The 25,662-nt window shown below is 39.5% G+C and overlaps 1 pseudogene; it reads right to left on the bottom strand.

Annotated features, from left to right (window-relative positions):
• Positions 1 to 3,963: 3,963 nt before the first annotated feature.
• The window catches only part of LOC119526318, a 67,118-nt pseudogene continuing 45,419 nt past the window's right edge, over positions 3,964 to 25,662 (bottom strand).

Below are 25,662 nucleotides of genomic sequence, written 5' to 3'. Positions count from 1 at the left end.
CCAAAGGTTGTTTAATTTTCATATGTATTTGGATTAGCAGCCTTAGTTTATGCATACTTTATAAAACCACATTGAGACCAATAGAGTTAATAGCCTTAATATATAAAGAAAACTTAAGAATAATTAAGAAATATATTAACACACCAGTAGAAAAGTGGGCAAAGTACATGAAAATATAATTCACATAAAAATACAAATGGTTTCTAAAAGTGTGAATAAATGCAAATATGTAGGTTATACCATTTTTGCCTATTCACTTAGCACAGAGTATTTTTGTTTTAAGGTTTATGGTGCTTTGGAGCTATGTACCCCAGAAGATCATGTTATTAAACTTAATGCATTCCTGTGGGTGTGAACCCATTGTAAGTAGGACCTTTTGAAGAGGTTAATTCTGTGAAGTTGTGGCCCAACTCAATCAGGATAGACCTTAATCCTATTATCTTTATAAGCAGAATAAAATTTAGACAGACAAAGTGAGAGTCACGGGAAGCAAGAAGATGAAGATCAGCAGAACCCAGAAGAGAAAGAAGAGGCTGCCGTGCGCATTGTCATGTAACAGAACAGCCCAGGACTGAGGATCACCAACAGCCAGCCGCAGAATGCCATCTTCAGGAAGAAAGCATCGCCTTGACAACACCTTGAATTGTACTTTTCCTAGCCTCCAAACCGTGAGCTGATAAAGTCCTATTGTTTAAAGCCAACCTATTGCATGGTTTTTCTTGAGCAGCCAAGGAAACAAAAACAAGGTTTAAATGTCACTCTTCTTGTGGGTTTTTAATTTTTTTTTAATTAGAGCAGTTGTAGATTTACAGAAAAATCATGCAGAAGGTAGAGTTCCCATATACCACCCACCCACAGTTTTCCCCATTATTAACATTTTGCATTAGTGTGGTACCTTTGTTACAATTGATGAAACAATCTTATTATAATGGTACTATTAACTATAGTCCATCATTTATATTAAGGTTCACTCTATGTACTACAGTTTTGTGGATTTTTTTTCCTTTTAATTTTTTTTCTGGTAACATATACAACCCAAAATTTCCCATTTTATCCACCTTTAACTATACAATGCAGTAGTGTCAATCAGCTACCCTCATAATGTGCCACCATCACCACCATCCATTACCAAAACTTTTCCTTCACCCCAAAGAGATAGTCTTTACCAATTAAGCATTAACTTCCCATTCCCTACCCCCACCTTGCCCCTTGTAACCTGCATTCTGGTTTCTTATATTATTAATAGCAAAGAGCTTTTTAAATTATCAGCAAGGATGAGGGCAAAGTGAAAAGGGGTCTCTATTGCTGGTAGAAGTTGAAATTGCCACAACATTTTCGCAATGTAGTTCTAGCAGGGCTTGTATTTGTAATCTTAAAAACTGTTTGTGCCCCATATCTTTTTACCTGTACTTTTTACCCTATTTAGAGAAAGTATCCTAAAGAAATAATAAAATACTTGTCTAATATTTACGTATAAGACCATTTGGCATAGCCCCAATGTTTGATAATAAGATGTTGGTTACATAAATCATGATCTATCAATGTTATAAAATAAAAGTCATGTTAAACAATACATATTAACGTAGGAGAAATAATCACAAGATAATATTACATAAAAAAAAGCAAGCTACAAAATGGAATGGTACCAGGTCAGGAAATACACACATACTTATGTACAGGTATGTGCAGAGGATAAACCAAAATTTTAGTATGACTGTCTTGGTGACGGATTATGAGTAACTTTTATTTCCCTTTTTATTTTTTCCCACCATTTACAAATTAAAAAAAATAATATATGGTAAAGCTGCGATGGAGAACAGTTCGGTGGTTCCTCAAAAAGGTAAATAGAGTTACTATATGACACAGCAATTCCACTCCTAAGTATATAACCTAGGAGAAATGGAAACATATGTCCATCCAAAAGGTATACATATATACTTGAATGCTGACAGCACTATTATTCGTAATAGCCAAAAAGTGGAAACAACTCAAACACTGTTTCAACTCACTTATCAGCTGGTGAGTAGATATGGTATGGAATGGTATATTCATATAATGGAATTCTATTTGACAGTAAAAAGGAATGAAATACTGATAACATGCTACAGCATGGATGAACAATGGAAACATATTTCAGTTGAAAGAAACCAGTCACAGAAAACCATACATTGTATGATTCTATTCATATGACCAGAATAGGCAAGTCTATAAAGATACAAAGTGGGTGGGTGGTTGCCTAGAATTGAGAGAGCAGTACGTAGGGAGTAACTGCTGGTCGGTATGGGATTTCTTTTTGGGGTGATGAAAATGGTCTAAAATTAGTTGGTGATGATAGTTGCACAGCTCTCTGAATATACTAAAACTTATTGAATTGTACTCTTTAAATGAATAAATTGTATGATTTATGAATTATATCTGAAAGCTGTTAAAATGCATTTATAAGCATTTATAAACATGTATTTGTAAGCGCATAATATAGGATGGATTTTTAAAATACAAATAGAATCATACTATACAAATTTTTATATGTATTTTTTATTATCAGAAATGGACATTATTTTTAAAGAATATTAGAAAAGGTAAAGTGTCACTCATTTTCAAGGTCATCCTTGTTTATCACCTGCAATATTATATAAATTGGAATGTAGGACTTAATATAAAAGTTCGTTTGTTTGCACTATTTACAACAGATTTGTCTAAATAGGCTGGATTGGGCATAAATGACCACAACAAAGTGGTAGACTCCAACTTTGAAGTGTGAACCTAGGATATTCTTGCAAGTAGCTATGGTTTTACACCTGGCAGACCCCTGAAAGCAGGCCTGGTCAGCAGGTATTCTTATGTACCTTTAAGAGATACAGTATAGAGCCTGGGCTAATAGGCACATGGAGATATCAAAAGGAGCCTTCAGATGGATAACTCATGTAATCTCATTAGTGTCATATGCATAGAAGATTTTGTTGTAAGTTGATGTAGATGGCTAAACAAATATTTGTGAATTGAACTATAAAAATCTTTTTCTAAATAATAGATAGAAGTTGAGGAAAACCTCCCTTTCCTAACCACTTTATCTCAAGAGCAAAAAGGTTGGCAGGTTAATAGACTGTCCAGCAGAGGTCAGTCTGCACTTACAAAGACCAGTGTAGTCCGGGAACACTTGAATGAAAGTCCATTGACATCTTGTTTTGTAAAAATGATCATGAAATTAATCTCCTTATAGGAATTTTTCCATAGAAGGGTAGGATATTTAATAAACCCCTCAAATAATCTGTTGTTTGATAGTCAAAATTTATGTTGATACATTTTTTTATTAGAAAGTTGTAGGTTTACAGAAAAATCATGCATAAAATACAAGGTTCTCATTTACCACCCTGTTATTAACACCTTTCATTAGTGTGATATATTTGTTACAGTTTATAAAAGAACATTTTTGTGATTGTATTAACTGTAGTTCATCATTTACAATAGGATTCACTGTGTTCTATGATTTTTTTTTCAAAAAAATAAGCAAATAGCAAATGAGTTTTATTCAAGATTTTTAGACTACAGCCAATTTTGTGGCAGTTTATAAATAAGTTTCTAGTATAATAATAAAATGATACTTTGAAACAAGAAAACAATATAGCAAAGTTCATTTCCAAACGTAAAGCAGTTACTCTTTGTTTAAGGGTGGCTGACATTAATGCAGAATTTCCTTTGTTTTTAAGAAAAGTTGATTGTTACAATCAGGTATATAACCACTAGTTATACCTAAGTTCTGGCTGTTAAAAATAGGTTCTCTTAGAGGATGCAATTTAAACATCTTATACTTTTCTTCAGTGATTTCCTCCAAAGACTGGTGGAAGTACTCCTTAAAGGACAAACTCAGGAAATGACTTTTGAGGGAGCTCAGCTCCATCTTGGGAAGTAGGTCCAGTTCAGAGTGTAGCAATGTGGTGATAATTAACTATACGACTAATCTTATCACAAATTAACCACTTCAGGTATCTTTGTTTTGGGTTTCTGTGGTTTAGGAACATCCAAAATTTCCTCATAGTCTGTGCTCATTCTCTTTGCCCAGCGACCAAACTGTGACCATGCGATCTGAATTCTGACTCTTGGGGCAATCTTTCTTAAAAGGTTCCACCGAGCCACAAAGTCTGCAGCAACCACCATCAGCATAGAGTCCTTTGGGGTTATCAGGAAAAGATCTGGACGAGTGCTGCATCTCACCACAAACAAAACATTTTGCAAAAGGAAATTCACCAAGAGCTGGGTCTACTTTAGCCTTACTCTTGGTTATTTCATGCTCTGTGGAACCACACTGTTAACATATTCTGGTGCCCATATCTTGATTCTCAAGGGCAGCCAGGAAATCTGCAATCCCATGGCCAGTTTTTCTACAATGGAAACATACTATTGCATTTTTCTTTGCTGCCTGTCTTTTTAATCTTCTTCCTTCCCATCAACTGTGTTTTTTTAAAGCAATTACAATTTCTTCCCTTACTTCCTGGCTGTCTGTTGCTATCACCTCCCCATTTTGAGCTATCTGTGAGTTCTGTCTTAGGTATTCCATGAATCCATTAACATCTTCATTTAGGTACTCCTTTTTCTTTTTGTTCTTTTTGTGTTTTGTCTGGGGTGCATCATTTTTAAGGGCCAGCCTATTGGCCTCAAGCTGTTTATCCCTCGGTAGGCTTTGGCTTGTACCTTCAAAGGACCCCTTCTTCATGTCCTCCCATGATGTTGCAAGCAAGGGTCTTTTGTTATGTGTGGTAGTGGCTCGTGCCCACCTCGTCCTGGTTTCTTGAGAGGTACCTTATCAATCCGCGCGTGAATTCTCCAGAGCAGCAGAGTCAGCGAGCCAGACTACAGTCCTATGATTATTAAAAAAAATTTATTCTAGTAACATACATACAACCTAAAATTTCCCCCTTTTAACCACAATGAAATATATAATTCAGTGTTGTTAATTATGTTCACAATGTCATATTACCATCACCATCATCCATTGCCAACTATGTGAAAATTACATAATTTACTCTTAAACAACCAGTGGGTCAAAGAAGAATTCACAAGGGAAATTAGGAAATATCCTGAGGCAAATTAAAATGAAAGTGTAACATATCAAAACTTATGGGATGCAGCAAAGGCAGTGCTGAGAGGGAAATTTATAGCTCTAAATGCTAAATTCTATCCTTCTGCTCACTTTGGGTTTAGTTGAATCTTCTTTTTCTAGATCCTCCAATTGTGAGGTTAGGACTCTGATTTGAGATCTTTCTTATTTTTCAATGTAAGCATTTAGAGCTATAAATTTCCCTCTCAGCACTGCCTTTGCTGCATCCCATAAGTTTTGATATGTTACATTTTCATTTTAATTTGCCTCAGGATATTTCCTAATTTCCCTTGTGAATTCTTCTTTGACCCACTGGTTGTTTAAGAGTAAATTATGTAATTTTCACATATTTGTGAAGTTTCTACTTCTTCCTCTGTTATTGATTTCTAGCCTCATTCCATTGTGTTCAGAGAAGAAACAGTGTATGATTTCAATATTTTTGAATTTATTGAGACTTGTTTTGTACCCTAATATATGGTCTATCCTGGAGAATGACCCATGTGTGCTAGAGGAAAATGTGTATTCTGCTAATTTGGATGAAGTGTTCTATATATGCCTGTTAGTTCTAGTTGGTTTATGGTATCATGCAAGTCTTCTAATTCCTTATTGATCTTTGTCTAGATGTTCTATCCATTATTGAAAGTGGTGTATTGAAATCTATTAATGTAGAAATACCTGTTTCTCCCTTCAAATCTATCAAAATTTTCTTCACATATTTTGGGATTCTACTGTTAGATAAGAATATTTATAATTTTCATATCTCCTTGTTGAATTGACCCCTTTATCAGTATATAGTGATCTTCTTTGTCTCTTGTAACATTTTTTGAGTTAAAGTGTAGTTTATCTGTTGTTAGTATTGCTGTACCAACTCTCTTTTGATTACTGTTTACATGCTATATTTTTCCATCCTTTCGCTTTCATCCTACTTATGTCTTTGACTTTAAGGTGAGTATCTTGTAAACACCTTTTTTTATCCATTCTGCCAATGTCTGCCTTTTGACTGAAGAGTTTTTTCTATTTACATTTAAAGTAACTACTGATAATGTAGGACCTTCTTCCACCATTTTGCTCTTTGGTCTTGGTAAGTCTTATACCTTTTTTGTCCTTCAGTTTTTTCCATTAATGCCTACTTTAATATCTATTTGATTTTTGTATTATACCATTTTGAAACCCTTCTCATTTCTTTCTGTATATGTTTTCATGTATTTTCTTTGTGATTATCATGGGGATTAAATTTAGCATCCTAAATCCATAACAGTCACGTTTGATTTGATACCAACTTGCCTTAAGTAGCACACAGTTCCTATATACCCCTCCAACTCCCCAACTTTGTGTTGTCCTTGTTACAAATTATATCTTTATACCTTGTATTTCCAAAATCATAGATTTATCATTACTTTTCATGCATTAACATTTTAGAAATAGGAAGTAAAAAGTGGAGTTGCACACCAAAAAATAGAATACTGTAGTACTGACAATTTTCATTACCATTGATTACCTTTACCGTAGGTCTTTATTTCTTCATGCCACTTTGGTCCATTGTCTAATGTCCTTTCCTCTCAATCTGAAGAACTTCCTTTAGCATTGCTTGTAGGACAGAGCTAGTGGTGATAGACTCCTTCAGCTTTTGTTTATCTGGGAATGTCTTAATTTTTCCCTCATTTTTGAAAGACAGTCTATAAACTTCTTGGTTGGCAGTTGTTTTCTTTCAGCACATTAAAAATTTCAACCTACTGCCTTCTTGCTTCCATGGTTTCTGATGAGAAATTGGTACTTGATCTTATTGGGGAACCTTTGTACATACACAATGATTTTTGTCTTGCAGCTTTAGAATTCTCTCCTTCTCTTTGGCATGCAACATTTTGACTGCCATGTGTCTGGGGATGGTTCAGTTTATCCCGTGTGGAGTTCATTGGGTTCTGGAATATGCACATTCAATACTTGCCATTAAATTTGAGAAATTTTCTGCCATTATTTCTTTGAATATTCCCTCTGCCCCTTTCTCGCTTTCTTTTCCTTCTGGGAATTTATAATGTGTATATTAGTACTCATGACAGTGTCTCACAGGTCTCTGTTGTTGAACCCTTCAAGGGAATTTTTCACTTAAATTCTTGTGGTCTTCCACTGCAGTATTTCTGATGGTTCCTTTTTAAAATTTCTATCACTTCATTGATATTTTCATATTTTTTATTATCTGTATTCCTCATATCCTTTAGTTCTTTATCTGTGTTTTCCTTTATCTCCTTGAGCATATTGAGGATCTTTTTTTTTTTTTTTTTTCCAAGTTTTTGTCTGGTGTGTCCAAAGTCCGGTCTTTCTTGTTGATGGTTTCTAGTTTTTTATCTTTTTCCTTTAGATGGGCCATCATTTCCTGTTTCTTTCTTTGTCTTATGAATCTTTTGTTGCACACTGTACTTTTTATTATTTTAAAGTGTTCACTCTGGGATTTAGTCCTAAGTTTGTATTCAGCTAGTGATATGGCAGAGATTTCCTTGAGGAGCTAACAGAAACAAACAAACAAATGCAAAATATACCCTTCATTGCCTTTGTAAATAGGTTCTGTATTGACTGGTGCTCTCCTTTAGATTTTAGCCCTCCTGTCAAAAGGTCAGCCAGAGTTAAGTATGAAATACAGGTTCCTCTCCTGTTGGTCTTTTCTGAGCCTGTGACATGTCCTAGGATTGTGCTTGCTCATGGCCTTAGGAATTCCCATGTTTATAGGAGTTCAAATGCCCGACTGCCCCTCTTCTTATGCAATAGACTTTCTTCCCCTACTGGGTGCTCTATTGTGTGACTTAAAACAGGTAATCCTTTTCTCCAAACCGTTTTTTTTTTGAAAATTTTTTAACATCATTTTATTGAGATATATGATATATTCACACACCATACAATCCAACTGAAGTATACAATCAGTGGTTCACAGTATCATCACATATTTTTGTATTCATCACCATGATCATTTTTAAAACATTTGCATTACTCTAGAAAAAGAAATAAAAAGAAAAAAAAAGACCTCAAACATCCCATACCCCTTACCCCTCCCTCTTATTGATCACTAGTATTGCACTCTACCCAATTTTAAGACTTACAATAGAGGTAGGTTAACCAAGACAGTGTAGTATTGTCAGAGATAGATACATAGATCAGTGGAACAAAACAAAACATCCTCAAGTAGATCCATACAAGCACAGCAACTGACTTGTTTTTTTTGTTTGTTTGTTTTTTTGTTTTTTGCCATACAGTCTTCAAAGATCAAGGCTACTAGATTACAGCTCAACAACTTCAAGTACTTCCTTCTGACTATTCTAAAACACTAGACACGAAATATCTATATAATCAGTCAGTATTTGCAGTCATTTGTTAAATCCAAATTTCTTAGTTTTACCTCTTCCCTCTCATTTGATCTTTCTCTTCATCTTGCTCCAAACTGTTTTGACTTAATTGTTTTTTATACTGCTTTAGCTGTCTACAAGCTGCTTCTGCCTGCAGGGCAGGTCCTGGGAGTTGAGCAGGTGAGTTTCCTGGTTCAGTCTTTCAGGGAGTTTCCTGGATCAGTCTTTCAGGCTGTTAGTGATAGACTGGCACAGACTTACAAGCACCCTAGTATGTTTATAAGGGTTACTGTGCTCCCTCTGGAACAGGGCCAGGGACCCCCAATGGGAACACAGGCCGGCTCCACACTGTACCAGGGAATGGGAGGGGAGAGGGCCAGCAAGGATGCCATGAGCTTCTCCTGTTTTTAAAAACTGTGTTTTCTTGGTTCGGCCCTCATCCTGTTATTGTAACCCTTTAACTATTTCCTAGAGTTCTGAGAAAGATAGTTCTGCCAGTTTTTGCTAGTTATGCAAAGATTCTGTGAGGAAACAGCACTCTGGAGCATCTCTTCCACTGTATTTTATATCTAATTATTGTTTGCATATTATTTGAAATTGATCACAGTTTTGAATGTTGCTAAGATCACAGGTTTGAATGTCTTCCCCAAAGTCACATTGTAGGATTAGAAAAGAATACTGCTTCCACGTCAGGGCTTGTGGTCACCTGCAATAGAAGTTGACTTCTTGGCAGTTAGGACTGTTGGGGTGCCATTCAATTACTTGTCAGCTAGACTACCTTTGTTCACAGTATTGAGACCAGTGAAGAAGGCAAATGTATTGAGAAATTTGTCCCTCTGTGTCTTCACGTTCAAAATTTCAGACTGACTTCCTGGTGGGAGTCAGGAGAAGGTGACCTCCTTCCCTACCTTTTCTTCCATAGTGTTGGGTCTATGGTTGGGACCACCGGTGGGGAGGGACATTGCTTTAGTCAAGGTCCTCCAACAAGCAGATGCCAAGATGAGATTAAACCTGTAGGGATTTCATTAAGGGAAATGCATATATCAGAGAAAACTGGGAGGGAGCTGGAAAAGGCTTAAAGTACCATCAGATTGCATTGCGGGTCTGACCCCAGTGAAGGAAAGAGGGAAGGAAGTTTGGGTGAAAGCATCCTAGTCCACCATGCAGTCTGAGGAGATTTGACAAGGTTTCCATCAGAGTTGTCCCATGTCTGCCAGGAATGAGCTCACTTTTGTATCTCTCCTGGACTCAGGCATTGGAGGAGAGCAGCACAGTGACTCAGAGATGCAGCCTCAGCACAAATGCAGGCAATCATTTTGGAGTGCAGCAGCTGGAGCTCTTGTCAATGATGCTTCCATAGGTGCAGGTGCATTTTTCTGGCTGCCACAGACCCTTCTGAGGACTCTCTGCCTTTAGACTGTTGCAGCTGAAAAAATAAGGAGTTGAAGTTCATTTAATGGTACTTAAAGTCTGAAGATCTGACCCAAGTTTCAGCTTTGGGCCTAGCACTGTCCCTCTTGGACAAACAGATGGTGTAACAGAAAAAAGCTTTTTAGTCTGAGAAGCCTGAGTTTTCATTCTGGCTCTGCTTTGGTGGGATATACAACTTCTTTGAGCCTCAGTTTCCTCACCTCTATAATGACTTACTCTTATAGCTTTCCTGAGAGTTTGTTGTTGTAAAAATGCTTAGCACACAATGTTGCGCAGAATACATCCTTGATGACCATTAGTTCCTCTCTCTTCATGCCTCTGGCCCCCACTTCTCAGATGCTAGAGGCAGGAAAAAATGGTAGGAGAAATCTTCACATTCATATAGCTGCTCTGTGCCTTTGACAGCTTCTCTGTTGCCCACGGAGAACTAGCTACTGCTGACATTTAATTTGGCCGCCTTCCTCCCACACTTCAGCACAGGAAAATGCACATTCATTTGAGCCAAACTGAATTAGCCAGGCCGGTCGGCAGCTAGGAAGTCACGTGCTGCTTTCCCAAACCAAATAGAAATTATTTTTAGATTATACACTGCTTGGAATTATCCATGCTACAGCTCCCTCCTATTAGGACACATCAGGAGCCAATTAATGGATATTTAGCAAGCCATTTGCCATTCCTGGACCTCTGTGTTCTCATTTGTGAAAAGAGTGATTGCAATAGACCAGTGCTTCTCAACCCTGGCAGCACATTGAAATCACTTGGGGAGCTTCAAAAATTCTAATTTCCAGGCCACACCCCAGGCCAATTACATCAGAATCTTGGGGTGAGTTCCAAGTTATCAGTACTTTTTAACCCCCTTCCCACCCCCCCTGTGATTCTGGTGTGCAGCCCAGTTTGTGAATAAGCTTCTTTCCATCTCTAACTCAGGAGACTCTGACCTTGGACAGGGTATAGTCTTCATCTAATATAATTTATTAAAATGGAACTATGAGTGAATTTTTCAGTAATTTTCTAACTTTATCTTCTTAAATTTCCTGATCTCAGTTATATTCCTCTTTGGCACCTTGGTCATTAGATGTTTGTACTCATAATTAATAAATTCTTCCTGTTTAAACATTTGTTTACCTGTCATAATCCCTTGTTTTCACTTATATATTATCTTTGTGTATATTTCACAGAATTGGTTAATAACTTTATTACTCTATAATAGAAATTAGCTTAGCTCCTGGGCTCCATGTCCATTGGTAGTAGAAAACTCAAATGTTGCCAATTTGAAGTAATTCAGTCACTTCAGGTATAAAAATCAAAATCTCTATTATTATTTTATGATTTTAAATTTTTTAATTGAAAATAACTTAAAATAATAAAATATACCTATTGTAAGTGTATACCTCAATGGATTTTCATAGCCATGTGCATCTATGTAATCACCACCCAGATCAAAATATATAACATTTCCAGCAATCCAGAGGATATCGCCAGTCAATACCCCAGCCACAAAAGTAACCACTCTTATCACAATTGATGAGCACTCTAGGTTTCACTGAATTATACAGTCCCAGTCTTTATCTTTCCTCTTTCATTCTGGTGTCCCACATGCTCCTAATCTTCCTCTTTCAACCATACTCACAGTCATTTTTGTTCAGTGTACTTACATTGCTGTGCTACCATCATCCAAAATTGTATTCCAGACCTTTCACTCCTGTCTTTTCCTATCTGTCTGTAGTGCTCCCTTTAGTATTTCCTGTAGAGCAGGTATCTTGTTCACAAACTCTGTCATTGCCTGTTTGTCAGAGAATATTTTAAACTCTCCCTCATATTTGAAGGACAGTTTTGCCAGATATAGGATTCTTGGTTGGCAGTTTTTCTCTTTCAGTATCTTAAATATATCACCCCACTTCCTTCTTGCCTCCATGGTTTCTGCTGAGAAATCTGCACATAATCTTATCAAACTTCCTTTGTATGTGATGGATCGCTTTTTTCTTGCTGCTTTCAGGATTCTCTCTTTGTCTTTGACGTTTGATAATCTGATTATTAAGTGTCTTTGTGTAGGCCTATTCAGATCTATTCTGTTTGGGGTACGCTGCACTTCTTGGATCTGTAATTTTATGTCTTTCATAAGAGATGGGGAATTTTCAGTGATTATTTCCTCTATTAATGCTTCTGCCCCTTTTCCCTTCTCCTTTTGGGACACCCATGACACGTACATTCAAGTGTTTCATGTTGTCATTCAATTCCCTGAGACGGTGCTCATATTTTTCCATTCTTTTCCCATCTGTTCTTTTGTGTGTAGGATTTCAGGTGTCTTGTTCTCCAGTTCCTGAGTGTTTTCTTCTGCCTCTTGAGATCTGCTGTTGTATGTTTCCATTGTGTCTTTCATCTCTTGTGTTGTGCCTTTCATTTCCATAGATTCTGCCAGTTGTTTTCTCGGACTTTCAATTTCTACCTTATGTACACCCAGTGTTTTCATTATACTCTTCATCTCTTTTGCCATATCTTCCCTAAATTTTTTGAATTGATCTAGCATTAGTTGTTTCAATTCCTGTATCTCAGTTGAAGTGTAAGTTTGTTCCTTTGACTGGGCCATACCTTCATTTTTCTTAGTGTAGGTTGTTGTTTTCTGTTGTCTAGGCATCCAGTTTCCTTGGTTACCCTAATCAGGTTTTCCTACACCAGAACCTGCTCAGGTCCCAGAAGGAGGAAATATTCAGCACCAGGTCTCCTTGAGGCTATGTCTTAGAAGATTGACACACTCTGTGAGGCCCTGAGCCACTGTGCTTTTCCTAACCTGCCAGCAGGTGGTGCCTGTCAGCCTGCTACTCCCAACTGGTATAAGGAGGTGTGGCCCCTTTAATTCTCAGTTTAAGTTGTTTCTGGTTTGATTGTTTTCCCCCAGGCTCTGGGGTCTGGTTCTGAATGGAAGGCTAGTAGTTGAGCTGGGCACCACCTCTTTCCTCTTAGGGAAGATACAACCCCCAGGGAGTTTTCATTTTCATTTAAATAGGTTCTTTGTCTCTCTGACTCTGTTATCTCCACCTTGTCTGGGTCTGAGTGCTGCAAACTGAAAATCGCTGAGGCTTTCTCCACTGAGCCGCTAAGGTTGAGAGAGAGAAAAAGGAACAGAAAGCTCCCTTTCATGGTCAGTCCATGGCCCCCAGTTTCACCCATCAGCCCGAGATAACACCTGGTTCTCTGGGCTCCTGCTCCCCGGAAAGAGAAGCCCCCTGGCTCTTCAAGGTCAGTCATCACTAAAAGCCTCTGTCTGCTTGTTGAGGATTTGCAGCTTGTATTGAGCAGTCCACATTTGCCAATTAGAACCCCAGTTGGAATTGGACTGAGTGTATTCGCTTGTTCAGAGAGTGCTGCTCTCTCTCACAGCGAGGCTTTGTAGTTCGGGCTGCTGTGGGGGAGGGGGCTCATGGCTCGGGTCTGCAGTTTCTACTTACAGATTCCATGCTGCGTTCTCAGGCATTCCTTCCAATCCAGGTTGGTGCACGATGTGTGGACAGTCATGGTTGTCCCCCAGCAGTTTTTCCAGATCATTTACTAGTTGTTCTGGTTGTTTATTAGTTGCTCCAGGGAGACTAACTAACTTCCACTCCTCTCTATGCTACCATCTTCTTCTGTCTCTCAAAACTCAATCTCTTTTAAGTAATTTCTTAGTCTAATTTAGGGCCTCCCTCTCCCTTTTCTATTTTCTTCTTCCCTGGGGATGATCTGTGTTTCGGGCCTTTTATCATCTGGCATTGGAAGAGAGGTCTCTTATAAGCATGGTGGTTCAATAATCTATTTATGTGTAATAAACCATCCCAAAACTTGGTTGGTAAAAACAAGACGTATCTCTTACAATTTTGTGTGTTGAATGAACTCAGCCGATTCTTCTGCTTGTCTTGCTCACAATATCTCCTGCAATTGCAGTCAGAAGGCAGCTGGAACTGGGTTCCTCTGGAGGCTCAACTGGGTTGGAAGGTCCAAGATGGCTTCTTCACTCTGAGAAAGTAAAAATTAGCTCAAGCCATGAATGTAAAAATCTGCCTGGCCATTCATCAAGCTGGAATAACAGACATGGATAAAGCCAGATGCAAGCACAGTTAGCAGGAGACAGTATTTTATCCAAGGACACACTGCAACTGTAAAGAGATTACCCCCTTCTTTGAGTGACTGTTCTTTCTTATTAACTGAGAAACTTCGTTCTCTGAAATCATAGACTATCAGAAACTTTTATCTGTAAGAATGACACATCCTACCTTTGCCTGGAGGATCTAAGTCAGTTGACACAGAGACACAGCCTTGATTTGTAACTCAGGTGTGGCGCTTCAGATAAGGGACTTCTGGACAAAACATTCACATCTGTCTTATAGTATTCAAGCAAACAGGACTCTGGGCCCCCTTCACAGGGAAGACCTGATGTTGAATACTTTACGTAGCATGCTTTGCTTTGATCCTATCAGAATTCTGCTTTAATACTAAAAATCCCTGAACTGTACACTATGGTAAATTTTGTGATATGTGAAATATTTTATCTTGGTTTTAAAAAAAAAGACATTGAAAGAACATTTAATATGGCTTTGAAATATTAGAATCTTTTGACACATCTTAGGCCAGCCACACATAGTATTGTCTTAATTCTGTTGCCTGTCTCCTAGCAAATCTCCATTGCTCTAACTTTGTAACTAGCCTAGGACACTAAAGTCCTCTAATCCTCCCTCATCTCCTATCCTTTGCCTGCAAGCCGCCTCATCCTCCTTGAACCCCTTCATCTCTTCTCATCTCTCCTCATGTACTTAATACACATATATTCCCCAAATGTTTTGCATGAAGTGTTGACTCTTAATTTCACTTAACCCTGAGGTTCTTTGATGACCTTGATTTATAAAATGATTTTACATATAAAAGCCAGCAAACAAACAAAACTCTGCTTTGTTTATATTTCCCCTAAACTCCACTCTTCCCCAAATCCTATAATAACTCTATTTGTCCTGGGTTCGGTGAGACCCCCCCATGATTCCTCTGGGTTGTGGTGTCCCTCATTGAACTGAGTCAATAAAATTGGCTTTTCCAGACCACAGATTTGTTCCTGGTAGTGTAAAGTTTATTGGTCTAGAATGACTCACATGTCTGGCACGTTGGCTCTCCTCTACCTGGTCTCTCTCCACATGTGGTGTCATCCTCCAGGGCCTCTCCACATGGCTTCACTCTGCAGCAGGGTAGCTGGTCTTTTCACACAGCAGCTGACTTCCATGAGTAAAAAATGAAAGCTACTAAACTTTCTTAATGCTGAGGCCTAGTATGGGCACAGTGTCATTTCTGCCACATTCTCTTGGTCAGTCTCAGGGCCAACCCAGATTCAGCGTGGACTATCAAAGGACATGACATCAGGAGGTATGGTTTTTGGAGACCAGCTGCCACAACTGTCCCCTCTTCTCATGGGATCCCCAACCTGAGGCTTCATCTTTCTTGAGTTTCAGCATCCAGCCCTGCTAATCTGCTGATAGCACCCACTCTTTGCAAACCACCAGACTATTCCAGTTTGCCATCTGTTAGCCCTTTCCATGTCTCTCTGGGAACATGGGAAGTTTCTGGTAGCATTACCCACACTGTGCTGGGATGAACAGGTCTCTGCAAGCTGCTTTCAGGCCCATCTGTCTAGACTTCCCTCCCAGACATTGCAATGCTACCACTGGGTGCCATGCTGGACTTGGGTTTCTCCATGAGGAGTCAGGCAATGGCCCCTTCTGCTCAGGGATTTCCCATCCTGGGGTACCTGCCCAGCCCCTGAGACTGGGAATGCCACTGATTCAATGAGTTGAGGACTCTGGAAAAAACAAGAAAAAAATGTGAAAGAGAAATGGCTAAAATCTCTAAATATTACAGTATAATGTTTTTCAGGAAAGCCCAAACAGTGAGGGCTGTTCTGTTTCAGGTAGCTATTAATACTGATTATTGGTATTGCTTTGATCTGGATTTGAGGTAATGATGATAATCAATTTTGCATAACCCTTAAGAGATTTCATACACATAATTTTATTTCATCTGTGCAGCATAATACTTATCAGGAAACAGGCTCGGTTAAATTAAGTGACTTTTCCAAGGTCACATATTATGTGATTTTATCTTGAAGGGAGCATTTTTTAAAGATAATAGCTTTGACAGAGAATAAATGGACCTGTGAATTTTGAAATCAGAACTTTTAGATTTTTCCATTTTGATGGTCTTGCAAAACTGTCAATAAAATTTATATGACAAAGCTCAGGATTACTTCAAGAACATTAGTGATAAAATATAAGGAATGGAGGTGATAAAGAATAAAGAAATAGATCTTAAATTTCTGTTCAATTCAATATATATTGAGTCCCTAGTATGTACTATGCACTGTTCTAATTCTGTGTGTGACAAGATATGAGACTCCAGATTACTCATCTGAGAAAAGATGCAAGACACAGTTTCTGCCCTGGACCAGCTAATGGAGCCACCAGACAAACTTCTGGCTAAGATGTGATTCAATGAAGTTGATTTTTTTAAAAAAAGAAGAAAAATGAAGATTCAAGGGAGATGATGTTTCTCAAATTGCAGGAGAGCATGAGGCGGGCTGTTCCAGGGATATAGAAGGGCTCAGGACCATGAGCAATGGCCACCTAAGGGATGAATCTAGCTCCTAAACAATAATGACACATGGCAATACACCTGAATGGGTGCATCTGAATACGTTCCTCAAATTCATCATGCAGCATGAAACTCAACAGAGCAGGAGACAGCTTTAATGAGACCTGTCTTAGTTTGCCAGGGCTGTTACAACAAAATAACACAAGCTGGTTGGCTTAAACAATAGGAATTTATTGGCTCACAGTTCAGAGACTAGAAGTCCAAAATCAAAGTGTTGGCAGGCCATGCCTTCTTCTAAGTCTATAGTGTTCTGGTGTTGGCTTGGTAGCAATCAATCTCTGCCTCTGTCTCTTTCTGTCTCTTCCTGTGTCTTGTGCTACCATTCCAAATTTCCTTTGCTAATAAAGCTCTTGTCATACCAATTAAGGCCCACCCTGATTACATTGGTCTCATCTTATTAGGCTCTTCAGAGATCCCATTTACACCCACAGGCCCAGGGGTTAGGATGTGAACATGTCTTTGTGGGGACATGATTCAGTCTATCACAGTACCCAGCAGATGTGGCTCACCAAAGACTGGCTGTGGGGTCTTAACTTTAAAAATTTCTTCCCAACAGCTCTCTTAATACATCTTAATCCTGCCTTTAAATCATTATGTAATAAACCTTTGCATTCATTTGTTTTTAAGCCAGACTCCATTTTACATAAAAATGGACCACTAGCTGACTGGAAAGAGAGGGAGATCACCCACAAAAACAATGGTATATGTTAGTGTACTTTTCTTTTTCCTTTTTCTGTGAATATGTTTATAATTGTACATTAGTACTAACAACTTAAGGCTATATGAATATAGACCATTTGGCTTTCTTTGAGAGCATGATTCAACTTAGGTAAGTAGGGTTGAGAAAAGCAGAACCAATTGCCTATTTATGGGGCCGACTTTGAATATAAATGGAAATGCTTTCCGTATATTTTCTTTCTAGGAATCTCCAAGAACTGACTGACATAAGGCAGGAATGAGAATGGAAAATTACTTTAGAAGGTCATTTGCACATTGGATGTTGCCTAGAGTTTGAGAAGTTCCTAATTAAAGAACTATTCAGTCTTAAAACCAGATTAAAATTGATAAAGCGGAAATTTAAGAAAGGTAAGAAAGACAAAACAATGTACAAATGACATGTTTTAAATTAGCCTCAATTTAAAATGTTATTGAATTAGCAGCAAAAAAAAAAAAAAAAAGAAACAAAAAAGTTATTGAATTTGCAAACCATCAGGCCTCTTCCAGTTTGCCTTTATTCTGAGAATTTGTTCACCAATAAAGTGAAATACTATTAGAAACAAAAATCTAAAACTAGGATTATGTATGCTTTTAAGTTGGATGTGATGTTTAAAGGGAGGGGAGGAACATTAGGAGAAGACAAGAAGTCAGGACACTGCCACAAAATAGAATTTTCCAAGGACATTGTAAGTTTGTTCAAATTCCCAGGTTGAAAATGGTCATCTGGGTGAGGAGGTGCCAATAATTCCATCACTTCAAGTCCACTCAATTTGCTAACTTAACCCTTAGACCAGTGGTTCTCAAAGTGTGGTTCACGGACCAGCAGCAGTAGCATCACCTTGAAACATAAAATAAATGCAAATCCCTAACCCACTCCCAAGACTTTCTGAGTCAGAAACTGCAGGTGACACCCCAAAAGATGTTTTAACAAGCCCTCTGGGTGATCATGCTAAAGTTTGGCCTATCTGTTTATCTGCATGTTCAGGAGTTTAAGAATGAAAACATTCTAAAATTGTAGAAACACATTATATGAAATGTTAGCAGTTTTTAATAAAGTTAAATATATACTTAAACTATCTCTTAGCAATTAATCTTGTATATTTTATCCAGGAGACATGAAAATAGATGTCTACAAAAAAGACCTATCCACGAACATAGCAGTTTTATTCATAATAGCTAAAGTGAAACAATCTAAAAGTCCACAAACATGTGCATTGATAAACAAAAGGCACTATATCTATACAGTATAATTATATTCACCAATAGAAATGAAAAAACTACCAATGAACAGCAATGACTTCATTTTCAAAACGTTGCATTCAGAGAAAGAAGTTGGGTCTAAAATAATACATACTACCTGATTTTATTTATTCACAACTTTTAAAAAGACAAACCAAACATTTGGTGACTGAAATCATATCGGGGTTGAGTGGAGTTGGAGTGGGGACCAGTGATGGGGGGTGGGTAAGGTTAGGGGAGGGGCAGAGAGTAGGAGAAGTACAATGTCATTGACTTAGGAGGAATGTGAGAAAATTCTGGAAGGCAATGGAACTATTCTGTATTGTTGTGTGGTGCTAGATTACATGAGTATATATAATTGTAATAATTATCTCAATGTAGAATTAAAATAGGTATATGTTATTATATATAAATTATGTCTCAATAAAGTTTATTTTTCAAATTATAGAAAAAAAAGGAATGAAAACATGACCTGTTCTCCTGTGCAGATAGATGTTCTTTGGATGCTTGGCCTCATTTCCTAAGCAGAGAACATCAGGGTAGGGAAGTGGGTGTTGGTGTTTGTTTTGGGCCACGATGACATACAAATTGGAGGAAAGCGTACTGAGCTCAAGAGAAGGATCAAGCTGTGTGTCCCCTGCAGATTCAATCTGGAGGACTGGCAGAGAGGTCCGTTTGCCTAGGAAACAAATTGCTTTATGAGAAGGAAGTCACCCTAAGGAAAGAGACAGTTGATGTGCACAAGCTTGACTCAAGAAAAGCAGTGAATTGGGAGAGTATGGAGGTTTTAAAATATGTTCAAAAATTCTTTGATATTCCTTCCTACAAGAGGTAGAGCTTACTTCTCTTCCACTTGTGTGTGACCTGGTCTTAGTGATTTGGTTCCAATAATAGTGTGTCCCTTCTAGGACTGGATTGTAACAGGCATGTGGCTCACTCTTTGTTCTCTTTTTTTGGACCACTTATTCTTGGGAAAGCCAGCTGACATGTCACACAGACACTCAAGAAGCCCTATGGAGAAGTCAACGTGGTGAGGAACTGAGGCCTCTGCAGATAACTATAGAGACTGAGCCTACAACCTGGCTCAGATTGTTCTATCTCCTCCTCACCCCCCATACCTCCTGCCATCACCCACCCTTACACTAGAGATCTCAGAAGAGGAGGATCTTATATAGAGTTGATCCTCATTTTTTTGTGAGTTCTGTATTTGCAAATTTGCCTGCTCACTAAAATTTATTTGTAACTCCCAAATCAATACTCGCAGTGCTTTTATGGTCATTTGTGGACATATGTAGAGTGCTGAAAATTTGAGTCTCTGGGTGCAAGTGTTCCTTGCTAAGGTTGAACAAGGTGATGCTCTTTCTTCTTGTTTCAGCTCTCATAAAGTAAACCAGTGTCCTTTTTACAGTGTAATTGTGATACTTTTTTTTTGCATTTCTGTGCTTGTTGATTTTTTTTTTCTTTTGTGTGTTTGGTATTTTTTTAATGCAATTTTATTGAGATATATTCAAATAACATACAATCCTCTAAAGGCTTGTTGACTCTTCTGTTTAAAATGGCCCCCAAGCATAATGCTGAAGTGCTGTCTAGTGTTCCTAAGCACAAGAAGGCTGTGATGTAAATGGAGAAAATACATTGTGTTAGACAGGCTTCATTCAGGCATGAGTTATAGTGCTGTTGGCCTTTAGTTCAATGTTAATGAATCAACTATATATATTAAACAAGGTGTCTTTAAACAAAAAGACATATAAACAAGGTTATGTATTGATCAGCTGATGAAAATGTTGTTACCAGAGGCTTGCGGGAACCTAAACCTATATTTCCTCTAGGAGCAAATGTTCAGTATTTGCTAATTCTGTGTTTGTGGCAACTTTACTGAACATGACTACTGTGAATAAAAAGAATCAACTGTACATAGAATCATTGAAATCACTATGTGGGTGGAGTGATTTTCCCTTCTTCAATGAGCAGAGCATCCCTGCAAGGGCAGAAGGAGCAGCAGAGGCAGTAGCTAGGTAGTAGCTGCCTGGCATTATGACACTGAAAATACCTTTAGTCAGTGCCAGAAGAGCCACAGATGATGGCCTGGGATGAGCAGAGCTTCACATCTCTAACTTGGTACTTCCTGAATTAGTGGAGAGGGACTTGGAGAGCTGAGGGACTGGCTTTCCCACAGAAGAGTTGTTATTATGACTTCATCATACCCCGAACCCTGGAGACACCAATATTACAAAGACAGAGGCTGCATCATGCAGGTGTGTTGGTGGTACCTCAGTTTCTGCCTGTGTCACACTTTAACATTCTTTTTAAAAAGTAAGAGATTTGGCCTTGTGGATCACACTCCCTTTATCCAGTGTGTGGATGGATGAGTAGAAAAATGGGGAAAAAAACTAAATGAAAAATAGAGTGGGATGGGGGTGGGGGATGATTTCGGTGTTCTTTTTCACTTTTATTTTTTATTCTTATTCTGGTGTAAGGAAAATGTTCAAAAATAGATTGGGGGTTATGACTCCCGGGGAGGAATGTAGACCCGGCATCGTGGGATGGAGAACATCTTCTTGACCAAAAGGGGGATGTGAAAGGAAATGAAATAAGCTTCAGTGGCAGAGAGATTCCAAAACGAGCCGAGAGATCACTCTGGTGGGCACTCTTACGCACACTTTAGACAACCTTTTTTAGGTTCTAAAGAATTGGGGTAGCTGGTGGTGGATACCTGAAACTATTAAACTACAACCCAGAACCCGTGAATCTCGAAGACAGTTGTATAAAAATGTAGCTTATGAGGGGTGACAGTGGGATTGGGAATGCCATAAGGACCAAACTCCACTTTGTCTAGTTTATGGATGGATGTGTAGAAAAGTAGGGGAAGGAAACAAACAGACAAAGGTACCCAGTGTTCTTTTTTACTTCAATTGCTCTTTTTCACTCTAATTATTATTCTTGTTATTTTTGTGTGTGTGCTAATGAAGGTGTCAGGGATTGATTTAGGTGATGAATGTACAACTATGTAATGGTACTGTAAACAATCGAAAGTGCAATTTGTTTTGTATGACTGCGTGGTATGTGAATATATCTCAATAAAATGATGATTAAAAAAAAAATAGATTGGGGTAATGAATGCGCAACTATATGATGGTACTATGAACAGCTGATTTTATACCATGGATGATTGTATGATAGGTGAATATATCTCAATAAAACTGAATTTAATTTAAAAAAATTAAGAGGTTTGGGATCTTCTTTGGAACAAATGGTAAAATCAAGAGGAATATAAGATTTTATTAAAAGGAGTCAACTCCATCAGGGTAGTGCTTTGGATCAAAATGGAAAGATCTGGATTTTTGTGGTTTTGAGGGGTATTGAGGGATACAAGACACCAAAGAGACAAAAAATAATAAGTACTGATAACTGGTTTATTGAAATTATTGGGCCCTTAAATGAACTTCATCATATCCCCTGTCCCAGTTCTTAGGCTACAGTTCAAGCAGGAATCTTTTTCTGTCAGTTTCAGGTATTAATCAGCTCTCCCATTCCCAGGCTTGAGCAAGCACAGCCCAGTCCACATCAAAGCTTCAGTCTCTCGTCCAATTCAAACAGCTCCTTGACTCAGTTCTCATCTGTCATTCCCAGACAAGCAGTGGGATTGAGCGGTGGGTGGTAGTGGTGGGTAGCAAGTGATCAGTCTTAATTTTCTTTTTCCACCCCTTCCCCTCCAGAGACCTTCCAGTGGTGGGGTGGGAGAGGGAAGACAGGTTCAAAGGAGGAGAAGGTCTAACCTGACACATACAATTATAATCTGAAGTTGTTGCAGGCTGCATGGCAGATCTTAAATGCTGGCTTTTCTTCTCACAAGATACTTTTTTAAGTTCTTAAGAAACCTCTCCTTGCTAAAGACTCCCACTAGCTTGAGGTTGCACCCTGCAGCTGACCATTTATACTCCCCTCTTAGCTCCCACTTCAGAAGGTACATATCCTGTGTCCTCTTTTTGTTGAGGTCACTTGCCCTAGCCAAAGGACCTCTTGCCATAGGGAGATGGAGGGTGTTGTCCTTTCAAAGAAGTTTTTGTCTTGGTTACCTTCCATAGCATCCATTTAGTTTCTGGGAAAACTCTAGAAGTAAGATGCCCCCTCCAAGGCCCTTTCCCTTCTCTCTGCCCCCATAGGCAGCTCCAGCCAGCCTCCCACTTTTAAAGACTTTCAGTCTGAGAATCAGGCATCAGTGCCTGGCTGCTCTAGGGAATGTCTAGCTCTTCCAGGGTTCTTTAGAACCCCCTTCCTTGGCATGAGGTGGACAGCACTGCCCCTCGGCAGAAAAATTAGTTGATTCCTGGATGACTCCTTGGCTCTGTCCCATTCAATAACCTGGTTCCTTTTTGGGCAGCCCCCTCAGATTCCTGTAAGAATCTGTAAGATTCTGTCTGTAAGATGTTTTCCCAGACATGGAAAAAACAGAGCCAGGCGGGCAAACTTATCCCAGGAAGGAAAGTCAAACCAGTGGCTATTTAAGGATTCACATCTCTGGCCAGAGGCTTCCCTGGTAACTGGTTTTAGGAGACTGTAAAGACGTATCCAGGGAGTGAGTATAACAGGATGCTCAGTGTGACTTTTCCTGTCTCTGTGTCTTGCAGAGCCCTAGAGAGTTGAGGACAAGTTGCATTAGGTTCCCGTTCCTAAAGAGGCAATGACTGTCTCCATATGTTTATACCAGGTAGTCTGACTTGATCTGTTTCCCATTCCCGGCACAGTGGTGCCCCACCTCACCCCCAACCAGTATCCGAAAAATGTCCTGAGGTTTCTGCTCCACAGCAGCTTTCCTCCTTTCGGGGAAAGGCAGGGCTAGAAGGAGCCACGAGCTCACTCCCACACACACACTCCCCCAGGGGTCAATCACCAAGTTGCCTTATGTATCCAAGACTCCAGCCATTCCCACCGGTAGGCTGAGCATTCCTAAAAACCCACGGTGAGCCAGGCACTTTCCACGTGGTAGTTCCTTTGATCCTCACAAAACCCAAGAGCTCCAGTTTTCAAATGAAAATGTGAAAGCGCAGACAAACTTAAGAACTTGCCCATGATCACACAGCCAGGAAATGGTGGAGGCAGGACTTAAATCTGCCCTCGGAGCCTGTGTGCTTTTATCCACAGCTGAAACCAATTAAACTAGACTAATGAGGTTTCCTGGTAGCACGTGGAGAATCACAGCCTGTGATTGAGGTTATGTCATCTTCCTTTCTGAAGCCTTCATTTCAGGTGATTGATTACATGGTTAATTCCTGAAGCCAAACCTGGACAGAGCTGATTCTCTTATTCCAGGCCAGGTGACATCCCCAAGGTAGGTTGGGGGGGGCGGCTGGGGGAGGCAGGTAGGAACCAAGGTACTCACCAGCTGCCGACTCATAGAGGTGACTCTGGAAACTCACATTTACAGCCAAGTTCTGTGCAAGACACCTTAAACATGCCATTTCATTCAAAGCTAAGGCCTCTGCAGCTGGAAGCTCGTGGTTCCCTTGGCGAGAGGCAGGTCTGTTCAGAGATTTTGCAAAGGGGAACAATCGAGGCTGAATTACTTGTAAAGTTCTGGGTATATTGCAATGTAGTTAATCATCTATGTGTGATTTTTCAGTCCTGACCATAGGCAATTGCAAATGCTTAACCTGGCAGGCCTCGTGTGGGAAGGCGGCCCTCCCTTATCAGACTTGGTGCACTGCAGTCTCTGAAGGGAATTGTAGTCAAGGCCTCAGGCCCCTACCGGGTGGTCATGCTCTCACACATCGCTGTGTTCCTGGCCTCAGATACCTCAGCTGAGCTCTCTGGGGGTGGGGGTGGGGTGGGAGCAGATGATCTTGAAGATATTTTCTCCTCTCTGACTCAGTGCTTTTCCACCCTCCTTCTAGGCCCTGGGTCCGTAAAACGACAGGAGCCTTTTATTCGGAGCTCCTCCATAGTGAGATGCCTCCACATCTGTGTTGATCCATCTGACCCTCTCCTGCTGGCTCCGTTCCATGGGGGAAAACAGAACAGGGGGAGCTGATACTTTACTTCAGGTTAGCCTTTTACTTATACCATCACCATAAGTGTTAAAGGCTTATCTGTTATTTTTATTTTAGCTTGTTGTCTTAGCTATTTTTGGCACCTGGCGGCTCAGCTTAGCTCTTGGCATCTGTCTTGAGTTTACTGTGCAAATCAATCCATTAATTCATTCAACACTTATTAAATGTCTACTGTGTATCAGATTTGGTAGTTGGAGGAATAAAGAGATGAAATAGTCATGAGCCTTGTGCTCAAGGAATTAATTTAGTCAGGGACATAACTGACTAGTATCTAAAGGACTATAACACAAGGTTGAAAGCTTATACTATGTCTCCATTTTCATTTATATTTACACAAATATATATGCATAGAAACATACATATTCGTATTTCTGAATAGTTTAAATCTTTTTTAGCTCCTACCATGTGGCAAGGCATACTTTAAGGTAGTTTAGACACAGTATATCCAATCCATACTTTTGAAGAGGAGATTTTGCCCTTTCTACAGTTCCCTCAGCCATCCCCTTCTAAATCCATGCCCCCACACCCTCCATGTTCTCTTGGAGTTATCAGCATGATTGGTAGGAACCCGGACATTCACTGGGTCGCATTTTACCTTAAAGAGTAGCACCGTGGCTTGGCCACACTTCCTTCTCCTGTGCACATGGTCAGGAGGTCTCCTGGGGGCAGATTCACCCAGGTCTGGGCTCTCCCACCTCCCTCACTCTTGTACCTGGAGGGAGGCAGGTGGGAGCCAAAGATGGGGGCTGGTCATCTCAGATTCAGTGAAGAGGAAGCAGGAAATCCTCTGTGGCCTCCTGGCCTAACTCGCATTCCCCACCTCAGCTTTTGCTAGAATCTGTCTTGGCTGTTACCACAGTTAATAGAGTGCACTCTGGTTCCCTCTTGGCTGCCGAGGCTAGCATGGCGCTCCCTGAGACAGGAGTCCTGAGGAGGGGGGAGGGCTGAGCCCTGAGATCTAGACATTCCTAGTCCAATAAACCTCAATGTTAACTTCCAACAATTAATCTGGACCCCATAAAGGACTATTATATTCATAGAACACTGAATAGAGGTTAAGACTCACCTGAATTCCCTCAGCTAGTGAGTGGCCGAGTCAGGATTTAAACCAGGCACTGTCTGTCTAAATCCCGATGCT

Source organism: Choloepus didactylus, chromosome 1 (assembly GCF_015220235.1).
Source record: "Choloepus didactylus isolate mChoDid1 chromosome 1, mChoDid1.pri, whole genome shotgun sequence".
Taxonomy (NCBI): Eukaryota; Metazoa; Chordata; class Mammalia; order Pilosa; family Megalonychidae; genus Choloepus; species Choloepus didactylus.
This window is presented reverse-complemented; position numbering and strand designations above follow the sequence as displayed.